A 25,168-nucleotide genomic window follows, 5' to 3' on the forward strand; every position below is an offset into this window, starting at 1 on the left:
ATTCCTGTTCAGTTTGGCTATTCGTATGACAGAATTCCCACATACTGAGGCACCTCTGTAGTGACGGCGGGATACTTAAGTTCTACATCCTTATGTGGGCCGCTGTATTGATTATTTTCCGCCCTCCATATTTTGGTTAGGTATGTTACTCAATTTTTTATCTCACACCTATGACTGTTACGTTTGAACATTGAGCTTGGCATTGATCAGGCTTTGTTTTCTTTAGATTTCTGGTATCTTTTTGGGAATTAGCCATGTTTTAAGGAACTAACTGATGTACGAAGACTGTCTATCTATTTTCACCGCTCCGTCCGGTTCTCTGTTTCCGGCACTTTCTACTCACAGAGGTAACGATTTTTGTATTTCTTCCATATTAGATTGATACAGCCTAAGAACTATCTGTGTGTTGTTTTACCTACATATTTAATTTTCTTTAGCTTATGTTTCACCATCCACGTGATAGATCCCATTAGAGGTAGTACTCTACTAAATTACAGTATGATGGACGTTATACAGTCAATTTTGCAGGAAAAGATGCTTCAGTAGACCTTCAGCCGCTCTCTCGAGCAGGGGCAACCTAGTTAATCTTATAATGTTGCATGAATTACAATGCATATTAGAACATGCTACATTGTTTCAATTCCCTATTTTTTAGGGACAGATTAATGTTCTAAATACAATTAATGCCATTTATTTTTTAACTGTATACATTTAATATGACATGAACAGTCTATGCATTGTGCTTACAAAATTTTCTTTACTGAATATATGCTTTCCTTTTTAAGAGTCCAAGTGTGGCCTTATGAAGAAGAGGAGAACTTCCTCGAAACGCGTCGCTAATCAATTTGGACTCCATTTTTCTTCAATTTGAGCTTTATCTATTGATACTGTTTCTATGCACTGTAAATAATCTTTGTCTGAACTATAATTCTTGCTGAATATAATACAGCCTGACTATAAAGATATATATTTTTTTATCTCACACTCCTGTGTCTGACCATATGTGTTAGAAACAAATGTATGTACAATGTATATAACGCAGTTTAAACAACTGTATTGGATTAATCCAAACATTTGAAAGTGTGCAGGGGACGGGAGGGTTCCCAAGTTGAATCCTCTTTCTGTTTATTATTAACTATGCAGTTAGTAATGTTGACCGTTGTTGCTGAATATATCACAATTTACTTACATTTTAACACAAAGCACCCCCTTGGGTACTATTGAAACAGTGGGCTTCATTAGAACTCTGGCGGTAGCTGTGCTGGTAAAACCGGCACGGCTGCCGCTGGAGTTGCATCCGCGTCCGGCACCCGCGAATGGGCAATTACCAGGTCATGCCGAGTTAGGCGGACATAATTGACCTTTCGTGGGTGCCGGTACCGGTAGATCCCCATTCCCATTGAGCCCCATAGGGCTCAATGGGAATGGGGGGCTCGGATGCACCTGCAACGTTCGTAACGGTGCCGGTGCAGCCAACGAACTGTGCTCGCGGGTGCCGCACGGCCTACCAGGTCAGACCTGGTGGGCTGGCAGGCACACGCAAGCACAACTCTTACTATGGCGGTACGGTAGCCACGGTGCCAGTAGCTTACCAGCACCGTTGTTACCATACAGCCATAGTTGTAATGATGCCCAGTCTGTGACTAAAGGAATGAATATCCATTTACAACTGTGGGTCACTTTTTCATTGTTGCCTGAGACAGTTTCATGCTTCAGCCCGACCATGTGAGCCACCCCTATCATTTCTACGAATTTTTAAATTCATGCTGAGATCTCAGGGCCCCCCAGGGATGCACCCGCGGACCCCTAGGGGGTCGCGACCCACAGTTTGTAGGGGTAAAACAAGTGGAGAGGACACCACCAGAAAAATATTGAGTCTACATTGCTCCACAACATAGACTGAAACAAGTGTGCCCTATAAAGGACACCAACACTTCAATACTGAATATGGATTATACAGGACAGGACTGCATCACCACAAACGTTAAAGGATATGATGTGATTGGTTATTTATAACGCGCTTAATACCCAGAGGTTTCTGAGCATGGACACGGGAATCAAACCTATGTTCCTCCGTGTCGTCTTGCTTCCAAGGCAAGCATGTTGTCCCTGAGCTATCCTCCCGAGAAAAACTGCTGTAGGCCTAACATAAGTGCACTTCATACAGTTGTCACAGATGGCACAGAAAAGAGAGTCTCAAGGACGGTTCAAGGGTTTTTTTTTAAAGTCTTTGTGAGGCCTATGGCCATCGCTCTCTCTCTGGACTTCCCATGAACCTCCTCTCTGATCCAGGCATCCTTTAAGCCCTGGTTAGGTCTACCGATCGTTTACCCATATAAAGACCTCCTCCCGCCGCTGAGCGGCCGCGGAGTCAGAGGCAGAGTCTTGGGGAGAATATCTGTTACCTGCAATCCTTCCTGAGAAGTAGTATGCCACCAGTCCACTTTCTATCTTCACTGAAAGAATCATAGAAAGACCTCCTGCTGCCGCGGAGCTGTCGAGGAGTCGGAGGCAGAGTCTTGGGGTCTTTGGGTCCTTTGGAACATTGGAGCGTAAGAACCACAAAAGACTCCAGGACTTCATGAAAGATGAATAATCTGTACTGGTAAGATCCTGTGCAACATTTAGATCAAACATACTGTAAAGTGGCTTTGGTCGACTTAAGCTTTCGGTCGAGACAGAGAAACTAATCTGTTATTGTTACCATCGTGACTGAAAAACTGTTTCTCTTATTCTCAGACTTGACCTCTAATAATTGGAGCTTTCGACTCCCACCTTGAAGAAAAGTGTGTTATAGTTGAAACAAAATACACTTTAATTGATAAAGACGGGCCAGCGGGACTATAACCTTTAACCTGTTTAAACGAAACGGGGACTCTTGGTTCCAATTTTGTTTCCCTGTTATCGATAGAACTTGGATCTGTTTGAAACGAAAAGAGGACTGCGGGCTGAGTGCCGTGGACCCGTTGTGATAAGGTGGGAGCCGCTGGAGTGAAGCAGGGACTGTGGGTTATAGTCTTTGACCCGCCTCAAGGTAATTTCTAAATACATACAATTTTTACCGCTGTCCTGGAAAAGCAGCAGCCATTGGAACAAAACGGGGACTGCGAGTTTATAGCCTTTCACCTGTTTAAATGAATCTGTAAATATACATAATTGACATCGCCGTTGTGTTGTAAGTGATAGAAATAAAACAGAGGAATTAATTTACAACACAAAAATGAAGGGCTATAATTTAAATAGGCACAATGGGAGGACTTGATAATCGAGCACCAGAGCTTAATGACGCAGTTGTGAGAGACCACAACTTACCAACTATCAACAGAACCATATTTAAATCACCACTACCCGATAGATAAACTAGTTTCTTTGGAGTACAAAGTATATTTCCAAACGACAAACACTTACCTTCAGGTTCTGGTCTACCACATTCAATCACGTCCTCTGAGGAAGGTTAAAATCGCAGCTTATCACATTTTACTTAGACTGAAGTGTGTGAAATTAGGATGAAGCTGCCCCCTGCAGGCCAGATGATTTGGACATGTGGATTTCGAGCCAGAGAAACACCCTGTGACACTGCAGGTTGGAATTTGCAGAGCAAATTTAAGTAACAAGTGGTGAGTTACCTGAATGACCATGAGCTTGCAAGACTTTCGAAGTTGTAGATGGCAACAACGTGAATTGGATGCTCTGAGAGCCTACTCCCTCCTAATCCCCTGGGGACTGTTAATGACACCCACCCTCTACCCCCATGTACTCCTGGTGCCCCAACATTGAGGAGGTCATCACACAAATTTGTATGGCTTTTCTCTGGGGCTTTTCATTGAGAAAGCGGTAGCTGCACAACTGCAGCAAAACATCAACACCAACAATCTCTTCCAAACCTACCAATCCGGATTTAGACCCAGATACAGCATGGAGACAGCAACCATACAGGTGCTCAATGATGCCCTCAACATCCTTGATGACAGTCACCCATGCCTCCTGGTTCTACTCGACCTCTCGGCCGATTTCGACACAGTAGACCACCAGACGCTTACGGACACTATACATTGGCGCATGGGGATCAGCAATCTTGTCCTACGCTGTTTCAAGTCCTACCTCACCAACGGCAAGCAGTTTGTTCCTATGTCCTCCTCTAGATCGCCAATGCTACCCGTCACCTGTGGAGTCCCGCAGGGTTCCATCCCCTCCCCAGTGACCTTGAGTCTATACATGGAGCAGCTGGGAGCCCTCCTAACCACACACAACATCCACATCTACCAATACACAGATGACACACAGCTATACCTCAAGATCAACTACATCAAGGACATCCATAGGCTCAAAATCTGCCTCACACGAAACCAGTCTGGGATGTCCAGTGCATACTTGAAGGTCAGCCACTCCAAGACCGAATTCCTACTCCTCACCAAGAACACGAAACATCCAGACATACAGACCTGGCTATCAACCATGAACTCTGAGGGCTTCACACCCGAGCTCACCTCCTGCGCCAAGTCCCTTGGGTTCCAAATCGACAAACGCCTCTCCTTCAAGACAAACATAGGTAAGAAGAATCAGACAGCTTGGTATCAGCTATCCCCCCTGTGAAAGGTCAAGCCCTTCCTCCCTGCGGCAGCTTTAGATCCACTGTTCCAGCACTGGTCCTATCCTACCTTGATGGGAGCAATGCACTCCTCAAAGGCCTTCCGTCATCCTCCCTTGTGCCCCTGAGAAGTGTCTTACAGATGGCTGCACACCTCATCCAGGCTGGGAGGATAGCTCAGGGGGCAAAACGTTTGTCTTGGAAGCAAGACAACACATAGCAACAGAGGTTTGAATCCCGGTCTTGCGGTTAGAATCCAGTCTCTGTATTAAGCGTGTTATAAAAGAACAATTATAGGGGTCTACGCAGATAAGACCACATCACCCTGGCCCTCATCGACTTTCACTGGATCCCACTGCATGCACAAATCACCTTCAAGTCTTGCTGCATCATCTGTAAAGCAGTTGCCCTCAAGCAACCCAGCTACCTTGTGGAAAAACTCTGCATCTCTGGTGAACAGCGCACCACCAGAAGCCAGAATGCATGCATACTTCAAATCCGCCACTCCAAAAATGAAAGGACCAGAAAACAAGCCTTCTATGCCTATGCCCCAAGACTATGGAACCTCTTCACCATCGACATCAGACTCGTCCCCACGCTCCTACAATTCAGAAAAGAACTCAAGACCTACCTCTTCAAAGAGTCTCTTGTCTTCAACATTTAGGACATCATGTCCACCCTAGGTGCCGCCCACCCCTCTCCTCCTCGCCATCCGGTACAGCTGTACCCCTCCTCTGTCCCCCTCTGTATCCTACCCCATGCTGTATATCTGTTCTGTAGTTACCACTGAAAAGCACTCCATTATACATCTGTAATGTTGAAGTACTCTGTTATGTATCTGTATTGGTGTATACCTCTGTAAAGCGCTCTGTTGCTTATCGAAGCTAGGTCTGCACTCAATAAATACAATAATAATAATAATAATAATAATAATAATAATAATAATTGGCTGAGATCCTCACTTGTTTTAATTCTGTGGGCCTCTTTTAGTGGGAGTGACAACCCCTGCCTGTTAACATTTCCTCTCTTTCAGCTCCACCAGGAGATTTTCTTCTGAAGATGTCCCCATGTCCCAAGGTACAGTCACTATGGACCACTAGACATTTGATGAAAACTCCCTCTGTTTGATCCTCATTGATTGATTTTCTTCCTGCTTCCATGAATTCTTGTTTTAATGTTAATTTCTTATCCCATTGTTAAAGTCTTATGCTGCTCGGTTTTACACTGCAACCAATAATACAGCTTTTGTCCAGCACCAAAATGCTACCTAGGAGTTCAACAAGTGCTCTTTCAAATAAATATACTATACCATACCACACTTTTTCTGGCCTTCTCTTGGACCCCTGGGCACCAGACATTTGGTAATTGATAGTTTCTCTGCATCACAGATTTGTAGGGGGTGGAGGGTCTCGATTTGGAGTACAAAGCCTTCAGCCACACCTGGTTTGTTGAACAAAACCTCCTGGAAATGAAATAGGAAATCTAATAGAATGAATTCCTGGGTTATCTTCAGATATTTTGGAACCATCTTTTTCTCAGCCACTCATGCAAAGCTATCTGTGACAGGGTAGCCTGGTGAGATGCACCAAGAGGCTGACAGACTCATAGTGTTTAGCTAGAGTAGAGAATTTCTCTTCAATGCAAGTAACAGCAATGTGTTTTTGAACCGTCATCAGTTGGGTACGCAGGAAGGGGGCCTTCTACAGCCAGTACATTTCAGGCTTAGATATGTTGATTGGTCTCCTCCAGCAGGCCAAGACAATGGGGGAGTTTTGCCAAACCTGACCCACTCTGCCATTCTCTTAGAGTGAGGCCTGGGGTGTTCTTAGCAGTTTCACCACTTCTCTACTCCCTGAAATACCTCTCTGACCCCTCGTAGTGTAAACCCTTGTCCACCAGTGAGATTGCAATATCTCATACCTCCTGTTGCTTCCTCAGAGTTCTGTCCTGGACCAATCTGGTCTGCTGGAACCTCCCAGTACTCTCGTGCTAGCTAGGGGACTTGTTCTCCTCCTTAGGTCTAACAATGATATCTCACCCTCTAGCTCGTTCCTGTCTGCCACAGATGTTGAGGGCCTCCACCTCATTTCTCCTTCTGGATGGTTAGCTTTCCGATGGCACCTCTTGCCCAACCTCGCCACCAATCTTGCTCTCCTTCTATTAATCTGCCTCCTCCACTCTGCAATTACTCGGTGGGGACTGGATCCCTCAGCTCTTCTGATATTCAAATGTAATGCTGGAATTACCATACCTGAAGAGGCGACCAAATTCATTGAGGAGCACTTCCCGGGATGACTCGCACTCTATATATGCACCGGGAGGCATCCCGCACAATGGCCTCCCTGATACCTGCCATTCACGACAGCCCTGACCACGGATGGCTCCTCATTTTACGCCCTTCTACTGGAGGACACCTCACATTGTTGGGACCACCACTTGAAACCACCACCCCCCCCCCCCCCGGAAGCCTGCTGTGCCATACGGCTTCCCCTGGGAGTCAGCGCCCAGATGGACTTAGGTCATACATCATGGTCGAATAGACTGCACTGGTCCACAACCGGGTCCCAATGGGACGACCCATTCGGCAGGAACGAAAGAATTGCTCAGCGATCCTAGCCCAAAACGACCAAATCAATACCCCAGTGCGTGAGCGCTATTGTTCGGTTGGCACCAAAGCCCCCAGGCGAAGTTGCCAATGGTTAAGTGTGGGTTCAGTTCACGGTTGGGATTCATCCCTCCGATTGGTGCAGGGGTGCGGGTGGGGGGCAGTGGGGATTACATTAAGGAAATTGCTTGGCGAGCACCCGGGAACTATATCTTGCATACATCATATGCATGGACCATTTGATTATCGCTACATGCACAGGCCAGGGGACAGAGGAAGTAAATGGCTGGCCAATCACCCTTAATGGTAATACACGAACCGGGGAAGGGTGGCCAGGACTGTAACTTGCATGAGCTGGAACATAAGAGGGCTGGAGAATCCTGTCAAAATGCGGAAACTGCAGCTCTACGCAGAAAGACACCATGTCAATGTACTTTTCCTACAGGAGACAATCGGCCTCGCACTCCCATGCGAAAAGTTTGCCAAGTCCGGGGGGGTCTCAATGTTACTATACTACATACTCATCCCAGAACTGGGGTGCCATGATCATCATACACAAGAGTCTTCAATTCAAACAGCAGACAGTCCATATCGACCATGTGGGGCTTTATGTTTTATTATTCCGCACCTTGCAAGGCAAAGAGGTGGTATTGCTAAATGTGTATGGTCCAAACGTAGATGATCCCGATTTCTATGAACACCTACCCACACTTCTATCTGGGTTCCCTCTGGTCCCGATACTCTCGGTGGGGTGGGTGGTCTAAATACCATCCTTGATGTCCACTATGATAGATCTGGTTCCAAGCCCCGACAACTATCTAAGGCTGTCAGAACTATCCTTAGGATACGAACTCACTTTCCATTGACGGATCCATGGCACATATTTCATCCTGACTCCCGTACTTTCTCCTTTTATTCATCAGTACATGATTCTCACGCCCACATTGATAAGTGGCTTGTCACAGACACCCTATTGGCTACCATCAATCATACCGCTATCCTTCCTAGGACGTTCTCTGATCATTCAATGGTCACTATGTCCTTTCACTGGTCCGCGGACGCACCCACGATCAGGACTTGGAGATTCAAACCACATTCCCTACTGGACGTTTCATTTGAAAATGAACACAGTCTCTGTCACATCTCAGTCCACCCTATGGGAGGCATTCAAGGCTTGCATAAGGGGTATGGCAATCTCTAGAGAAGCTGGGTGCTCCGGACTCTTAGGAGGGACATTGCCAACAGCGAAATAAGCTTGCCACCCTTGAAACACAATACGCTGACACGCACTCACCTGACAAGTTAGCAGACATCAGTAGTCAATTGAAAACATTCCGTACATATGCCGAACGCAAGCACAAATTCCTAGACAAACCACAGGCAGCGCGTCGATATGGCGAGGGTGAACGCCCAGGCCAGGCCCTCACCAGACTGGTCCGATCTGAAAGGGGATTGACGCACTTCCCAGTGGTAGGAAAGGCAGATGGTACCCTAGCTCTGACCCCACATGAGGTCAATGAAGAATTCCGTTCTTTTTATGAGAAACTATACGACAATGATGACATAGACACAGATGACGACATTGTGAAATTTCTGGGCGACCTTCCGCTCTCGATCCTATCTGCCGACACCACGGAGGCTCTAGACACATGATAACTGCAGAAGAACTTTCAAATGCCACAGACTCACTATTCTCTGGAAAAGTGCAGGGATCCGATGGATTCCTGATCGAATTTTATAAAAATTGTAAATCTCGTCCACACACTGCTCGCCCTTTGGAACAAAGCTTGCCTCACGGGAACACTAACACCATCTCTCCGTGAAGCTATAATAACAGTCCTCCCTAAACAAGATAAGCCCTCTACGAAATGCAGGTCGTATCATCCCCTCTCGCTGATTAACTGCAATGCTAAGATATATGCCAAGGTCCTAGCCATCAGACTAGCTCCATACATGCATTACATCATACACCCAGATCATTTGGGGATTATTCCAGGCCGCTCCACCTCATACAACCTGTGCCGGCTATTTAACATACTAACCCCCATCGATCCCAGCGCACTAGCTGTCGCTGCGGCCCTTGCTATGCAAAAGGTGTTTGACTCCGTCTCATGGAGGCTTCTGTGGCAGGTGCTCGAAAAATTGTATTTTGGTCCCCAATTCAGAACATGGGTCAAGCTATTATACTCGGCCCCAGTGGCGAGGGTTCGCACTAACAATCTGTCCTCGACCCAATTTCAGGTAGGGAGAGGGACAAGGCAAGGATGCCCTTTCTCGCTGTTGATATGCCCCTGGCCATGGAACCGCTAGCCGATTGTATATGCCAATGACACTCACATCGGGGACTGCGCCTTGTCGGCTCCCCCGAGATAATCTCATTATATGCAGAAGATGCCCTTCTTTTCATCAGACAGCCTGAAATAAATCTTTCCCCAATACTGAAGAACGTCGTCCAACCCGCGACCTTTCAGTTCTCTGAGTGAACTGTACCAAATCAATTCTCTTCCCGTTAACGGAGGCTGCGGTTCCCCCCCTGACCTTCAGGGCTTTGTCTGGGCCCAATCCAAATTTTCATACCTAGGGGTGGTGGTCACGAGAGATCCTTCCTCCCTATATGAGAACAATTACGGCAACTACCTGACCAAATTGGCTAGGAAGTGTGCCGGATGGGCGACTCTCCCAATAACCATAGCAGGCAGGATTGCCGTCCTCAAAATGGTGATACTACCTCAGCTCGTATACAGATTCTTGAATGTCCCGATCTGGCTGGGCCGAGATTTCTTTACAATGCTAGCCCAAACCACTAATACATTTCTCTGGCATTCGGGCGCGGTCCGCCTGAAGCTTAAAATGCTGATGACCCCGGTTGTGAAGGGAGGCCTCAGAGCTCCCAATTTTGAGGGGTACTGGATAGCCTCCCAAGCTCATTATGCATTGTACTGGTTTGTCCCCACATATCCGCCCCTGCATGTGAAACTGGAACATCTAGCCGCAGACGAGGTTGATATCCGCTCGTGGGTGCTGCCCAGCTGCATCGGTCGGTTCAAGCACTCAGACCCAGTTGGCGCGACGGTCCGTGTCTTAGCCGAGATCTGGAAACAAACGGGCAATACACACCCATTTCATGGAGACTTCCCCCTCTGGAACTTCTTCCCCAATGCCCCCAGGGTCGACTCCAGAACAGTGGATCGCTGGGCAACCGCAAACTACTTAACTACCCGTGATCTATTCGAACAAGGGGTCGTTACAGAGTGTAGTGAACTTCCTAGACAACTACGAAGTAGACACACCTGTTGGCTGCAGTTTGCAGCCTACGGCGAGTGTTAAAAGCTAAGCTCCCGGACTTCTCCACTATACCAAAAGATGACCCAATCCTATCAGAAATCATTAGCACCACGGCCATGGAGGGTAAGGTGTCCAGAATATATACTGCATTGCAAACCCAAACATCTCCACCGCTCACCAAACTTAGGGAAACCTGGGCCAGAGACTTGGGGGTCGAACTGATCGATCAACGCTGGGACTACATCTGCATCCGCCGGCGGACAATTTCCTTCAATTCCCGTTTTAAGCTAATCCAAAGTAAACTTCTACATAGATTCCATCATACACCAGCTAAGCTTCACCGAATGTCCCGGGAACAACCGCACACATGCCCGCATTGCAATACACACTATGCAGATTACATACACATGCTGTGGGCATGCCCTCAAGTAGCCCAGTTCTGGTTCACAGTATGCGCTTCTCTATCAGACATGTAGGAATGCACCATCTCCCCATCACCACTAACCTGCTTCTTTTATGACTTGCCTTCATTAAGCCGTGACTGCAAGAAACTGGCGAGCCTGGCGCTCCTCCTGGCAACCCGCTGTATCCTACTGGTATGGCTTCAACCCAGGCCCCCCCATGCACGAACAATGGCTGCGCGCACTCACGTGGGCCTCAGATACTGAGGAGTGCTGGATATTGACACAGCCGAGTAGGTCTAGGCCGGGAGATATTTGGAGCCCATTTCGACAATATCTCTCCCCCCATCTGAAGATTCTTGTGAAGAAATGGATGCACCCCCTTCCTCCCTCACCCCACTGTTTAGTGGAACTGCATAAGGAATGCATGGTTAATCAGATGCTTACTGTTCATACATGTTCCAACTTTACTATGTCCCCCTAGATGGTTCCAAATTGCAAATGTAGATGAACCATGAATGTCGTTATGATTAGTAATGTTGAGAGTGTTCCCTGATGTGATGCCAAGCTAAATGTTAAATAAAGTTTTTTGTTTTTTTTCAAATGTAATGCTGGAAAAGGTCTTGGTAAGTATGGAAGTCCTCCTTTAAGTTTACATTTCTTTCAAGGGGGTGAAAATGACAAATCAAGTTTTCTTGCTTCAAAATGGTGTCTTCAAAAAGTCTCTTGGGGTCTCTCTCCCAGTGTCACTCATAGTCTGTGGATGCCCAGTGGCTTTTAACGGTATGGTCATGGTTGCTGGTTGCTCCTTCCTTGTTGACCACTGAATGGGCGGCCCCTCTGTGTGTCCCAGCCTTTCACATTGAAGCTTTATGCCCTATTGCAGGATGTCATTCAGTGTTTCTCAGAGGCCAGGAAGGTCCCTCTGTGCCTAGGTATGGCCATTCTTACCTCCCTCTCCAAGAATCCTGATCCTAGTGCCCCACAAGCAGGTTTTACCTTCCCCATCACCAGTTTGATGCTCACTTGTGCCTACTGGTCTACTTTTAAAGTCTGACTTCAGCACTCGAGCTGGCTCTTGACTAACCTCCTCTTCACTCTGCCACAAACCTCTTCTTTATCTGAATTCTCTCAGACAACTGGCAGGCTGTTGTCTTACTTTCAGACTATCAATGTCCCTGCTCCTCTAAGGGACCTCCCGCTATCCTCCTGTCCCACTTCCCGCTCCTACACTTCTCCTTTACATAGTCTTTCCTTGTTGGCAGCTCACCTCCTTCCTATCATCTTTTTCACTCTCCCTTCGCCTCCTTGAACCTCTTCTGTTCGCTCCCTTCCTCTTTCATGTTTCCTTGCTTCAACGATTTCCGTTTTCCCCCTCAGATCTCTCTGCATCTGTTCCTGCAACTTCAGCTCTCTGCACCTCCACCTCATCTTGCACCTTCAACTCCCTCCACACCAACACCTCTTGCACATTTAGCTCTCTCTGCCCCTCCACCTCTGAACTGCTTGCTGCTCTGCTGCTGAAACACTTTCACTCTCTGTATCTCTGCCCATGCTTTTATATGGCTTTGCTCCTTCCACCTATGCCAGGCTTACGTTTATTTTTTGACGTGTGTCTAATAATCATTTGTGGCTTGGGATTGATAAAACTGGAAGACTCTTGGGAATTCAGGTGTGGCTACCGATTTCCTAGCTGAGCACTCTGCTAGGAGGAATGAGCCTTTGGTAGACCAGTCCGCCATCTTGGAACTCTCATTCCCACACACGTACATTGAACCACACATGCAGGGTTTAGGTAAGGGAGATGGTGGGCTGGCAGCTCCTCAGTGGGCTGCTGGCGGCCCCCTGCATCTGCGTGGGAGAGGTTGCATCGGGAACCACGATGATAAATACAAACTCCCTAATGTCAGTACATGATTTCTGCAGGTCTGCATGTACACCAGCCACCGCGGTTAACTCTGTCTCTTGTGTTAGTCCATTTAAAGGATCAGTAGTGGAAGCAGCGTCAATGTGGCAGTGCTTTGCCCCAGGCCACCAGTACTGTGGGGTGGGGGTGAAGACAAAGGGATCCTACACATACAGTCCGAGCCCCCCCACACACCAAAATGGGCCAAGCAGGGGACACTGCCACTTAACCACCTCCAATAGGTAGCTAACATGTTATCAGTAGCTCACTGACTGCATTTATGTAGCTTGCTTACTGCATAAAACAGTGCCTAACATGCTGCCTACCCACACTATCAGACTGAGCGAAAATGTAATGAAACCAAATAAAAGGGGCACTGGTTATAGAAACCCTCAAATAGGGTCATGTCTTCCACTCTGCTGCTAAGAACGAATTACATGGATTACTATATGGCTCCTGGTCCCATGTGTTCACCATGAACAGACTCAGCAAGAAGGATAAAAAGAAGTGCACAGGCAGCTGAATGCAAGAAACCCAATGGAAAGTGCTCAATGCTCTCTGATTTCTGTGGGTTCGAGGTGAGGAGCCCGGGAAGCGGCAGTTTGCTGCAGGAGTTGAATAAAGGTAGTTCATTCTAGTGCAGGCTCTTGGTCTTAATGCAGGCCTATGCCTGGTAAATGTGCGTGTGCGCTGGATATCCTCACTACATGCCGCCTTCCCTCAAGAGTTGAATTAAAATAACCCACAGAAATCGGACAATGGCGCGAAGGTGGGATTTCTCTGTTGAAAATAAAGGAAGACAGGAATATACGTTGCAACATGCTCTGCAAACGAGGTGGTGAATTGGTGCCAAATTCTACTAACCGCCGGGATGTCAGAAAATGAAGAACCAGGTAGTGCTGCAGCTTTTCACCAGCCTGGACCATTTGATGTTGGGGCCCTGATGGGAAAGATGGATTCGGAGATTTGAAAATTAACTACATGTCCACAATGAGACCCCGCCTGACAAGTTCGCTAGGCGCCTGCTGGTGAATCTGGTGGGAGATGAGGTGGAAGACCTCATTCCCACTTTCCCGCCTGAATCTGTGGGAAGCTACAGTGGCCTCAAAGAAGCACTGGGGAACTACTTTGACCCCAGTGCAATATTGACCACGAGAGGCACACATTCAACGTGGCCTGTCAGATGACTGGATGCAATCGCCACCCGTCTTCGAAAACTAGTGGCGCATTGTGAATTTCACAAGTTCACAAATGAGGAAGCCATCAGACTGAGGATTATAGGAGGGTCCTCCTTGTTCAGGAAGAAGTTACTATGCGAACCGCTCCCGCTGGCAACGATATTACAAACGGCTAGGATGGTGTTACGAACAGACACGCAATCTTCATAAATCGAGACCGGTAAGACTCCAGGCCGAGACCAGGCCTACCAGCTCTCTTCGACAGCACCAGCTTGGACAAAGCCTACCAGCAACATCACACCCAGAGGGTTCCCCTCTTCTGGAAGATGCTACAGGTGTGGCCTACAAGTTCCTCACCAGGAAGGTGCGAGAGATCCTGCTTTTGGACAAGCCTGTGCCAAGTGTGGTCGGGAGAAACACCTAGCGGTTGTCCGCAACTTTCCACCAGACTTTCACAGGGATACAGCTCCACAATATACCGGTCGGAATCCAGTGCACGCAGCACCACTGGGAGAAGAGACGCAGTCACAAGGAAATACCTTGTAAGACACTTCAGGCATGTGACCGCGAGGTCTCCAGAGCCCTAGCCATCTACAGAGGGCACCCCACGGGAATATGTATATATGATGAACGGCATGACCTCAACCTCGGAGGGCGACATCACCTTACTAGGGGGTGATCACTGGGCCAAGTTCATCATTAATACTGGCGCAACCCTCAACATAATGTGCATAGGGGAACATCGCAAAATGGTGTCTCCACCCCAGCTGAGGTAATCGGATCTCAGAGTCTTCCAGCGGGCTGCGAGAGGTCCCATGCAGAACCAAGGGAAGTTCGTCATGACAATCCGCTACAAAGTGAAATGTGTGGAAGCCAAATTTCATGTCCTACAAGGGGAAGTACCAGAGGTAATCTGCTAGGGCTTCACACTCCCCTTGAGATGGAAATTGCGGCTGTCGTACACTATGCAACATGGACTATCAGTCACGCAAGCTTTCCCGACACTGTTTGAAGTTATTGGATGCCTCAAAGGAGAACATGTGACACTTCACATCGATTAGTCTATAACGCCCGTGGCTCAGCACCCGTGGAGAATTCCAGTTCACCTGCAACCTCATGTGAAGACGAGATACAGTGGTTACTAAAGGAAGGAATAATTGAACAAGCTGATGGTCCGACCCCCTGGGTGTCTCCCATATATGATATGATATGATAGGTTATTTATAACGTGCTTAATACCCAGAGGTTTTGAAGCGTGGACCCAGGGATTGAACCTGTGGTGCTCTGCTGTGTCATCCTGCTTCCAGGCGAGCATGTTGCCCCTGAGCTAACCTCCCGAGACATAGTGGCTGCACCCAAAGGAGGATCATCTGACAAGATACGCATATGTGTGTACTTGCGAAAGGCGAACAAGGCCATTGGGCATGAGAGGCATCCAGGAATGTACCTGGATGACATGATCAGCCTGCTGAATGTGGCAAGAGTATTCTCAAAGCTTGACTTGTACAAAGACTACCACCAGATCATGGAAGACCAACAATCTCGCTAAATCACTACATTTGCCACGCCAATCAGACTCTTCAGATACAAGAGACTCAGTTTGACATCTGCTCGGCAGCGGAAATATTTCAGGAGAGGGTACGAAGAGTGATTAAACATGTTGGCAACTGTTTCAAGTACAGTGATGACATCCTGGTATTTGGAGCCACCCTCGCTCAATGCGATCAGGCACTTCACCAAGTAGGCATGGGGCTTACAGAAGCTTGCCTGACACTGAACAAGAACAAATGCGCAATTCATAAATCTCACCTCAAATTCTATGCACACATTTTCTCACAGGAAGGCATGAGCCACGATCCATGAAAAGTGACTGCCATATCCCATCCTCGTCACTGGAAGCCTGCGGGGACAAGGGCGCGGAGTGTTGGCATCCCGCTGGGGGTGTGCTGGTGGTGTTCACATCTATTTTGCACCAGGAGGGCTCCCATGCGCTGCTTGCCATCTGTTGATGGCCACGTTCCCTCTGCTATTAAGAACCTGGACCCTGCCCCGCTAGGCTAAAGCCCGCGGGGACAAGGCCGTGGGTTGTTGGTGTTCCGCTGGGATCCCCACACCAGACAGGAAGGACTGTCCCCCCAGGCAGATCTGAGGTGAGAGCGACCCGAAACTGGGAATTAGATACAGCAGGGAGTTTCAATATCTGAAAGAGAATTGTCATAAGAGTTACAATGGAGACAGTGGAGTCTCCACCCACTTCCACCTTTCCTCACTTTTTTCTTTGTAACTCTGCCCTTCTTTCTAACCTGCAAACTCACCCGGACTCTAAAACCAAACGCAAGATCAAGGTGGCGTGAAGAAAAGGAGGGTCATTACGTGATAAAGGGTAATGGTCACTCCTCTGATATTGTCATCGAACCTGGTAGGACCCCTGCCCCAGTAGCTGCTGCCTCCTTCATCCCTGCTGCAGAGAGATATATTTGCGAGTTGTCCAGCAAGAAATCTAACAGTATTTCCAACCCGTTAGGGGACGTTTACTCCTGGACATTTGAATCTACCCATTTCTCCAACCCCACTGCCTCGGGAGGGAAACCAGTGGCCCCAGCTGACCTCTTTGGGATCTACTGAATACTAAAGCCAATTCCCCCGTTGCAAACCTTGGGGAAGGCAGCCCACTATGAACAATTGAAAGCCTACACACAACACAGGTTTGCTCCCCAGTCCAAGGAGACCAAATTGTAGGGCAGCTGCAGGGATTTCTGATGCACTGGACAACGGAATTGAGAAGGCGTTCATTGGTCTATCAAAACATACCAAGGACTGTGTTTTACCGGCTCCCCCTTTGGTTTCAATAGTGCCTCTTGTCTTGCCACCTAGGTCCTCTTCTGGCACGGTTCATCTGACCCCCGATTTACGGACCACAGCCCACCTTCTGGCTACTCTTGTACCACTTGTACCCCCTGCACTGAAGTCCATGGACTAGGATATGGTCATTGAGGGAGTAAACAAAGAAAAGCCCTCCCGCAGCTCCATCTGCAGTTCCATCTGCAGCTCTTGGAGCGAGTCTATGTCGGGTGCCAGCTCCTTAATCCGATGAATCCCTCTTTGGGACCCCAAGCCTCAAAACCAAGGCATTTCACTTTCCATGGATCCCCCATGCACAGAGGGCCAACCTGCTTGGGGTTGATGTTATGATCTTGTGCTGTGCGAGCTGGCAGTTATTACAATGCTGTTACTAGATCTGATTGAGGCCCAGGGAAGAGGAGAGGGTGGGAGGGGAGGAAGAGAGGGCACATTGGGGAGGGAGAGGGGGGTGTCCCCTGGTACTGCTACTGTGGGGTGACATCCCTCACCCCCCCTCCTGAACATGTTGCCTCCTGTTTACAAAGTTTCCACCCTGATGAGCCAGCCCCAGGCTGACGAACTCCTAAAATCTAACACACTTGGAGAACCTCTGAGGCCCCTTACTGCGCATAGCAAACCCCTACCTTGGTGGACTGTGCCCCCAGTATTTTGAGCATTAAGCGCACCAGGGTGAGTGCCATTGGTGCTTGTAACCATCAATCTGGGAGGTGTTCACCCAAGTGCCAAATACAGAGGGGGCCAAGTGGGCCTGATGTATTTCTCCATGGGGTACCAAAACTGTCCCCTGGTAGGCGAGAACCGAGGGACGCCATCTTGAATAAATGCCTTCACTGGCTCCACTCTGTCTGGGACTGCGCCTTTGTGACCCGTGAAGCAAAGATGGGATGTCATAGATTGATCAGTGACAACCCCAAGGATTCTGTTAAATTAGTTTTCAGGGATGGACGAATGGCCAGGGCTGTTCTGGAAAGACTAAAGCATTATGGCAGGTCCTGCAATTGTGGACTTGTTGGCAGCCTGTCCTCCGACCCTGGTACTGTGGAACCCCTCAAAAAAAAATGCTCACCAATAGAGTTCTATCTGGTGGGAATCTCATCCCACTGGCCATTCGGTAATCAGGCAATTAACCCGGAACTGTGACTGTGGAAATGCGATCTGAGAATTGTTCCAAGCCACTAAACAAGGGTTGTGTTTTGCTCTTTTGTAATGGTCTCAGGGTTGGTAACGTAGATCTCGATTAATGTCCTTAGAACGATTTTACCCCTGAAGCCTATGGGTGTTCTAATGCTTTTCTCTCCCCCTGATCCATTTTCTTATCGAGTATGTCTACTGGGCATGTATGTATGTGTATGATAATGAAATGCTTTGATGGTCACCACGGCCGAATAAAGTTATGTTTAACATCACATAACATTGTCCGATTTCTGTGGGTTCTTTCAATTCAACTCTTGAGGGAAGGCAGCATGCAGGGGTATATGCAGCACACATGGACATTCAACGGAGCCTGCAGTAGGTTGAACTATGTTTATTCAACTCCTGCGGCGAAGCTTCCCGGGCTCCTCACCTCGCACGTGCGATCCTCGCGCATGCTCATTGGGCCAGCCAGCAGAGCTCCAGGTTCCCATTACCTATGTCCTTGCCAGGACACTACAAATGCTGTGGGCAGAGAGGTGGGAGGGGACAAGGGAAGAACCAGGGAGAAAAGCAATGTGTGGGCGTTGATTGTAATCAGCAGGGACTGGTATGGCAGCACTGGGACTTTGGGTCAGAGTCGAGGTGTGTGCTCATTTGTGATTGAAAAAAGGATTAACTTTCAGACAAAAAGAAAGGCCACTCCTAACAAACAGTGCTACTATAAACAACATTCTCACAGACAGAAGTTTGGATTCCTGGACAGGCAGAGAAAGAACTTGTCCTAGCTATCAGTGCACTGCTTATGCGTTAGTGAGCCTATCAGGGTGCATTCAGTCTTTCAGAATTAGTTCTAATTACAGAAAAGGTGGGAGGCTAGGCTCTAACGGTGAAATAATGTCATTTTGATATACAGAAAGCACCAATCAGTGGAAGGTAGAGACTCCCTTTCAAATAATTCCAGAAGGTTAGGCTACGTGAACACGTAAAGTTAAACGACACGTCACGTGGCAAAGGTAGCCAACAACCCTGCACAACGAGTAGCAGTGCTGGATGTGTAGTGTTCCCGGAAATGAGACCCGAAGGCACACTGTCACCGGGTCCTTGCCCTCATGGCATCATACCATTACTGCGACCACTTCACTGGGACCCCTGGAAATGTCAATTTTTTTTTTTATTTCGACCCCCTTTACACCCCATATATGTGGAGGGTGGGTGGCTGCGGGGATCGCCTCCTGCAAATATGTAAGTTCTAAAGGGGGTCGAAAAGGCAACATTTTCGGGGGTCACAGTGAAGTGGTCGAGGTAATCACATAGATCCCTTGCTCATCACACCTCAGTGTGCTTCTGCGAACCTGAAACTGACGTGCTAGCAAAGCTCAATGCAGGCTCTCAGGCACTGCTGGAAAGTTAAGTCTAGAAGAGGGAGGAGGGAGCAGGCTAGTCTTGGGAGGATAGCTCAGGGGCAACGTGCTTGAGCAACACAAGTTCGATCCCTGGGTCCGTGCTTATAAACCTCTGGGTATTAAGCGCCTTATAAATAACCAATTATGAAAAAAATTATATGTAAAGCAGCAGAGGTCTTCTTGAGAGTTATGTGTCACCCTTTCAAGCCAGCTCATTACCTGTTTTTCCACCTAACAGTCATGTTCAGTACAAACTGTAGCCTACTCACGTGGTGCTCTCTGTCTTGATACTAAGCCAATGGATCGGAAAATCACATCAAACAGCAAGTGAGATTCATGAAGAACCCCAGCGTTTCTGCACTGTCAGGCAACCCAATGCTTTTAAAATAAGGCCTGTGAAATGTTATAACAGAAACGATTCAAAAATGAAAAAAATAAAAAACCAAGCTCTAGAACATGAGAAGGAAGACCACCTGTGATTGCATGTCTTCCATCACCTGTCATTTGACATCAGCAACGGTACCCCTCCTAATACTTGTCTGCAACCTTTGGCTCTCCAGATGTTTTGGACTACAACCCCATCACTCCTAGCCAGTTTAGTCAATAGTGAGGGATCATGGGAGAAATACTCCAAAACATCTGGAAAGCCACAGGTTGCAGATCCATTCTGTAGGGACTCGGAGGGGTCCCATAGCTCCTGAACAAAAGAATTCCATAGGGGCTCACGCATAGGCATACTCCTGGGCTCAAAAGAGGCACCCCATAGGGTTTTTACAGGAGTTTCTAAAAAGGAATCAGAGGTGTCTTGTAGTGGCTTAATGGTGGCATTCTATTGTAAGTCAACAGATTGCTCCCAATTTGTGGTCAGAGACTGTCACACAACATTTCTCCCTAGGACGTGGACCCAGAAGGGCTCCAAATAATTAAAATACTCGATACCAACGTGAGGACCCACGTTCTGTGTGATTAAATATATTGCCCAATTGAGTTCAAATTGTGTACAGTTGGCTTAGATCAAAATGCTTTTCGACTGCGTTTATTTACCAATTACTGACATTTGGAAATCATCATTCATGAAGATACAGAGGTGAAAACAACCTATTAAAAATGAGAGGATAGCAAACTAATATCACAATAGATTAATGGCAGGAAAACAAATGTCAAGAAGGTTTAGTGACACTCAGAAGAAAACTCATTTGGATTGGATCAAGAACTAGACAAAAGCCCCCAAAAAACCTGGCGATTTACCCGAGGGGAAGACTAATTGGAATATAGTAAACCTCTTCTACCATAATTGGGTGTGGCAGACTAAACTGACCTGTAGCAAGTTTAGTAGCCTTTAATATTGTAATCCAATGTTATATTGGCACAAACATCACGTGGCAAGAGACCCTAACTTTAAGAGTAGATCAGTGCAGGTAGGAAGTGCATCTGCTCTATAGTTTTGCTCATTTTATTGACTGTCTGGAAACAGAAATTGCACCACCATTGGTAGAATATGAAATTGTACTCTTCGCTCCTGTCTAATGGGCAGACAGTGCCATGACTTATGAAGCTGCAGGGCTAGAAAGGTGATGCTTTATGACAACTGTGCTGCAGGTTCATTTTTCCATGACTCACTGTCTAATTACAGGTTCGATACACAGAGCAATTTAGAGTAGATACAGCAATATTGAACAATGACTCAACTTGTTCTGGTTCCAGATGTGGTCTAGCAGACATATGTCAGTGTGGTGCAGATTTCATGTGTGCTCTGCATGTAAGGACAGAAGGAAATCATTTTGAAAAATCAAAAGCCTTCATCACTGTTCACGTATGCTATGTCATCAGAGCCCACAGAATGTCCTTATACGTGTCCTTGCCTACGGCAAGCCATTGGCACACACGACTATGCCTGCACTCATATGGGCTGGGTGGGAAAAGGAGGGAAAACTGTTAAGAAGCCACTTTCCAACGACACTGTTACACCATATCTGCTAGAATATGCTTTCCGTACATAGAAGCTGGTACAGTCTCTAGCATATAATTGGTGGTTGTTGTTGCAAGCTTCGGGTGTCATAAAAGCACATAACATTACAACATTTCATATTACACGAGATACTTAACAATCAAGGCCAAAGGGGAGTTGTGGAGTCCATGCTTGCACATATCAATACAACATGTATAATATTTAACTGCTCATGTTTAACTTCCTGTCGTATCTGGCTGTATCTAGATTGGTGTGTCAACTGTGACAAGGCAGTAGGATTACTTATTTACTCCATGCTTTAATCCAGAAACGTCACACAATGCCTGCCTGAGACATGCTCCTACAAAACGTTTCTGCCATGTAGATGCCACAAACCCGATGGTTTACCAGACACGATTCCTCTGTCTAATCCACGTGCAAATTGGACAGATGAACAGAAAATGTTGGACTGTCTCTCCTCTACTGGGGCACAATGGGAACATTTTCTAAGAATCCAGTTTCCAAATGCCTGTCAAGGCAGCCAGCGGTAACAGAAAATGAGCAGTTTTCAAGTTCTTCTAATAGGTGGTAAATGCCCACCAATGGCCTACTCTCAATGTGTCTAACATGTATTGCACGGTTCCATGTGATTTTACCGGAAAACATTTTTTGGGTGGATTTTTTACTGAAAAACATCAATCGGAAAAAAAGCACTGCATTTTTTCTTTTTGGTTTATTTGGGGGCTTCCCCCAAATCCCAGTTTTCCCTATGTTTTAACCCCCACAAACCCTCTCCCCACCAGTTGTAACCCCTTACCCATGTATATATTTTTTTTAACCAATGTTTTTCGATGGATTTTTTCTGTAAACAATCCATCAAATGGTGGTGCATTGCATAAATCCGCATATTGCTGCTCTGTAACTTGCAGCCTGCCTGGTCTCTCTTTACTTGCAAGGTTGGCCCCACTGCCCTGTGTCCATGTTTGCTCCAGAATCTTAGGGTCGATTCCGATTTGCGTCTTAATGTACATACAGATTTGCTGACTTGTCGAGTCCAGTTTGCATTAATATCACAAGGGAAGCCCAAATAATCAAAGGTTCTCACGTGTTCAACAAATTCAACATTACATTGGTGCTCTTTTTCGGGCAGACCATGGTTTTTGTGACCTTGAGTTGAAGGCCTTTGCAAACACAGAGGTCTATAAATCTCCCTGTTAGCTTTTTAGCCCACTTATTGTGTTTGGCAGCAGGACCACATTGTCTGCTAACAACGAGATCGGTATCTTTTCTGTGCCAAGTGTGGGTGCGTTCACTTTTAAGCCCAATAAATCTAATGCTATTTCGTTCACATAAATGCAGAATAGACTTGGAGCAAGAACATATCCTTGTCTAACCCCTTTCTCGACAGGAAAACACTAGAGGGTCATCATGAGTTGGGCGGTAACCCTTAAATGTGGTGGTAAAGCTATTACCGCCACATTTAAGGGTTTGCCCAATCACGAGTCTGGCAGCATTTACCCCCAGCTCCAAGCTGGAGATAAATGTGTCGGAAAAATTCCCATTTTCTGGCGCAATTAGCACGCACTAATTCCGCCGAATATTCCGCATTGGGTCCAATGGATCCATTGGGGAATGGGGAATTACAGTTACCGCCCAACTCGTGATCTAGTGCTAATAGAGCCGACTGGTTGGCGGTAACGCTATTAGCGCGGGCGGTAACCCAGCGGTAATACTGCTAGTTTACTGCCCAACTCGTGATGAGATCCTTTGTGTCCTCTCCGCTAGTCCCCCATCTAACAGAGGTACTATTGTTTTGCCTTTATCAAACTAGGTGAAATATTTTGTCTCGCCAAGGCTGTCTTCAATTCAGATCTCGTTACTCCATCGAATGCCGTTTTTAGGTTAACAAGGCAAAGACCCAACTTTTCCTTTTTTGAGTCAAGAGGTATAACCTGGATCCCTATTCAACAGACATTTAATTTGTCACTTTATATGTATCTAAGTCTTTGCTTTACAGCGGGAAATGGACAAAAACCAGGAATATTATAAGGTGCTTTAGTGCTTTACCAAAGGACGCAAAACGAAGAGGTGCAGGATAACAGGAGATGAGAAGGACCCTTCAGGAAAGATGTTGAGTATGAAAATTATCAGGGGGACATGTGCCAACACTGTAGAGGCTGATGGGGAGGGAAGGCATGGTGCCTTACTTAAAGAGATGGTTAGAACTGGTTTAGCTCCATGGAATAACAGGATACAAACTACAAGACAAGCATTGGCACGCGCGTATGATTATATTAAAAAATAAAGCAGCACAAAATGGCCTTAAGGAGAATTTATTGGTCATGAAAATGGGGATATAAATCTAGGAAAGTTACTGTGAGTAAAAGGGCAGAAGATCGGATATCAGGAGATCTACAAATTAGTTGAGTTAATCGAAATGTCACTCGTACTTAAGCAATATTATCCAAGCCGGGGGTGGGGCATAACCAGGCAAAGTAATGCCTGAAGTGAGGGCTGTAACGTAAGCCCTGGGGCATTACCAGGCCCGCTAATGCAACCCCTGCTCGGGTAATATTGCTAGTAGTTCCCCAGCATGTTCTACCTGGGTACTAATAGTGGGTTAGTTGAGAAACGTGATTGCCATTTCCCACCCATTGCCGGGTCAGTGACGTGCCGGAACACTAGTGTTCCCAGCTCCATTCCCGGTGCCAGAGAGGGAGCAGGCCGTGCAAGGTAAGTGGGGTGGGGGTGGAGAGGAGATGTGGAAAAAGGGGTGAGGATGGGAGGAAGATGAAGGAGACGCAGGCAGCACTCACCTGTGTGTGACCTGTGATCTGGCAGGGGAAGAAGGCAGCCACCAGCTCCAAGGAGGCTCGGGACAGGGGCTGACCATGTGGTAAAGCCGCCGTTCTGAGCCTCCTCATTGGCTGGGAGGACTAAGCCATGCCTGCGCTTAGTGCTAATCTCTAAAAGTACACCGGGATTGGACGATTTGTGAAGCGGTAGACACTTATAATGTTTAGTGAAAAACTATGCAGCACAAAAACATAACTTCCACAATGTAGACGAAGAAAGTTTTTGTGAATTTGTTGTGGGGTTAAAACAGGCTACAGGGGTATACCCAACCACAATGGAATGAGAGCAGGGTGGGTTTGAAGAAGTGCTTTATATGTTTTTTTGTTGTTGTGATAAGAGGGGCATTTGTTATTTGAGGCTGTGGAGGGTGGCTTAACTTCATTGATATTCGAGGAGGGGCAAAGGTTCTGTATATTTTTAGAGTAAAATGTAGGAAATGGATCAATCTGGTCTACATTGCTTTTTGAATGTAGATATGCCACATGTAGATATTTTGAACGTCCACATTTCTTAGTTAATTATTGTCGTATGTTTTTGTAGTTCATTTTAGCTACTTGTTTTTTGGAATACAAGTAGCTTTCATAGAGTAGGCCTTATCACGAGTCAGGTGGTATCCCGGCGGTAATACTGCTGGGATACTGCCGGGGCTATTAGCGTTACCGCCAAACCCCCGGCGCTCCTAGCGCCGGATCACGAGTTTGGCGGAATAGTAATTCCCCATTGGGCCCATTCGCAAATTCCCATTCCCCATTGGGCCCAATGGGGAATTTTCTGCGTTACTACCGCTGGCGGTATTAGCGCATGGCAGTACTACTGAAAATCAGCAAAATCACGGCAGATTTACCCCCAGTTTAGAGCTGGGGGTAAATCCTACCAAACCCGTGATTTGGCGGACCCTTAAATGCGGTGGTAATAGCTTTACTGCCGCATTTAAGGTTTACCGCCAAACTCGTGATGAGGCAGAGTGCGTGATTACGGAACATAATAACAGTAGCAGTACAT

General features: G+C 47.0%; 1 protein-coding gene across 4 annotated transcripts in view; it reads right to left on the reverse strand.

Annotated features, from left to right (window-relative positions):
- Nucleotides 1-25,168, reverse strand: part of LOC138491689 (glutathione hydrolase-like YwrD proenzyme) — an 846,074-nt gene that overhangs the window by 224,414 nt on the left and 596,492 nt on the right. The window lies entirely within an intron of this gene.

The sequence above is a fragment of the Ambystoma mexicanum genome, chromosome 10, assembly GCF_040938575.1.
Source record: "Ambystoma mexicanum isolate Mex_15411 chromosome 10, UKY_AmexF1_1, whole genome shotgun sequence".
Taxonomy (NCBI): domain Eukaryota; kingdom Metazoa; phylum Chordata; class Amphibia; order Caudata; family Ambystomatidae; genus Ambystoma; species Ambystoma mexicanum.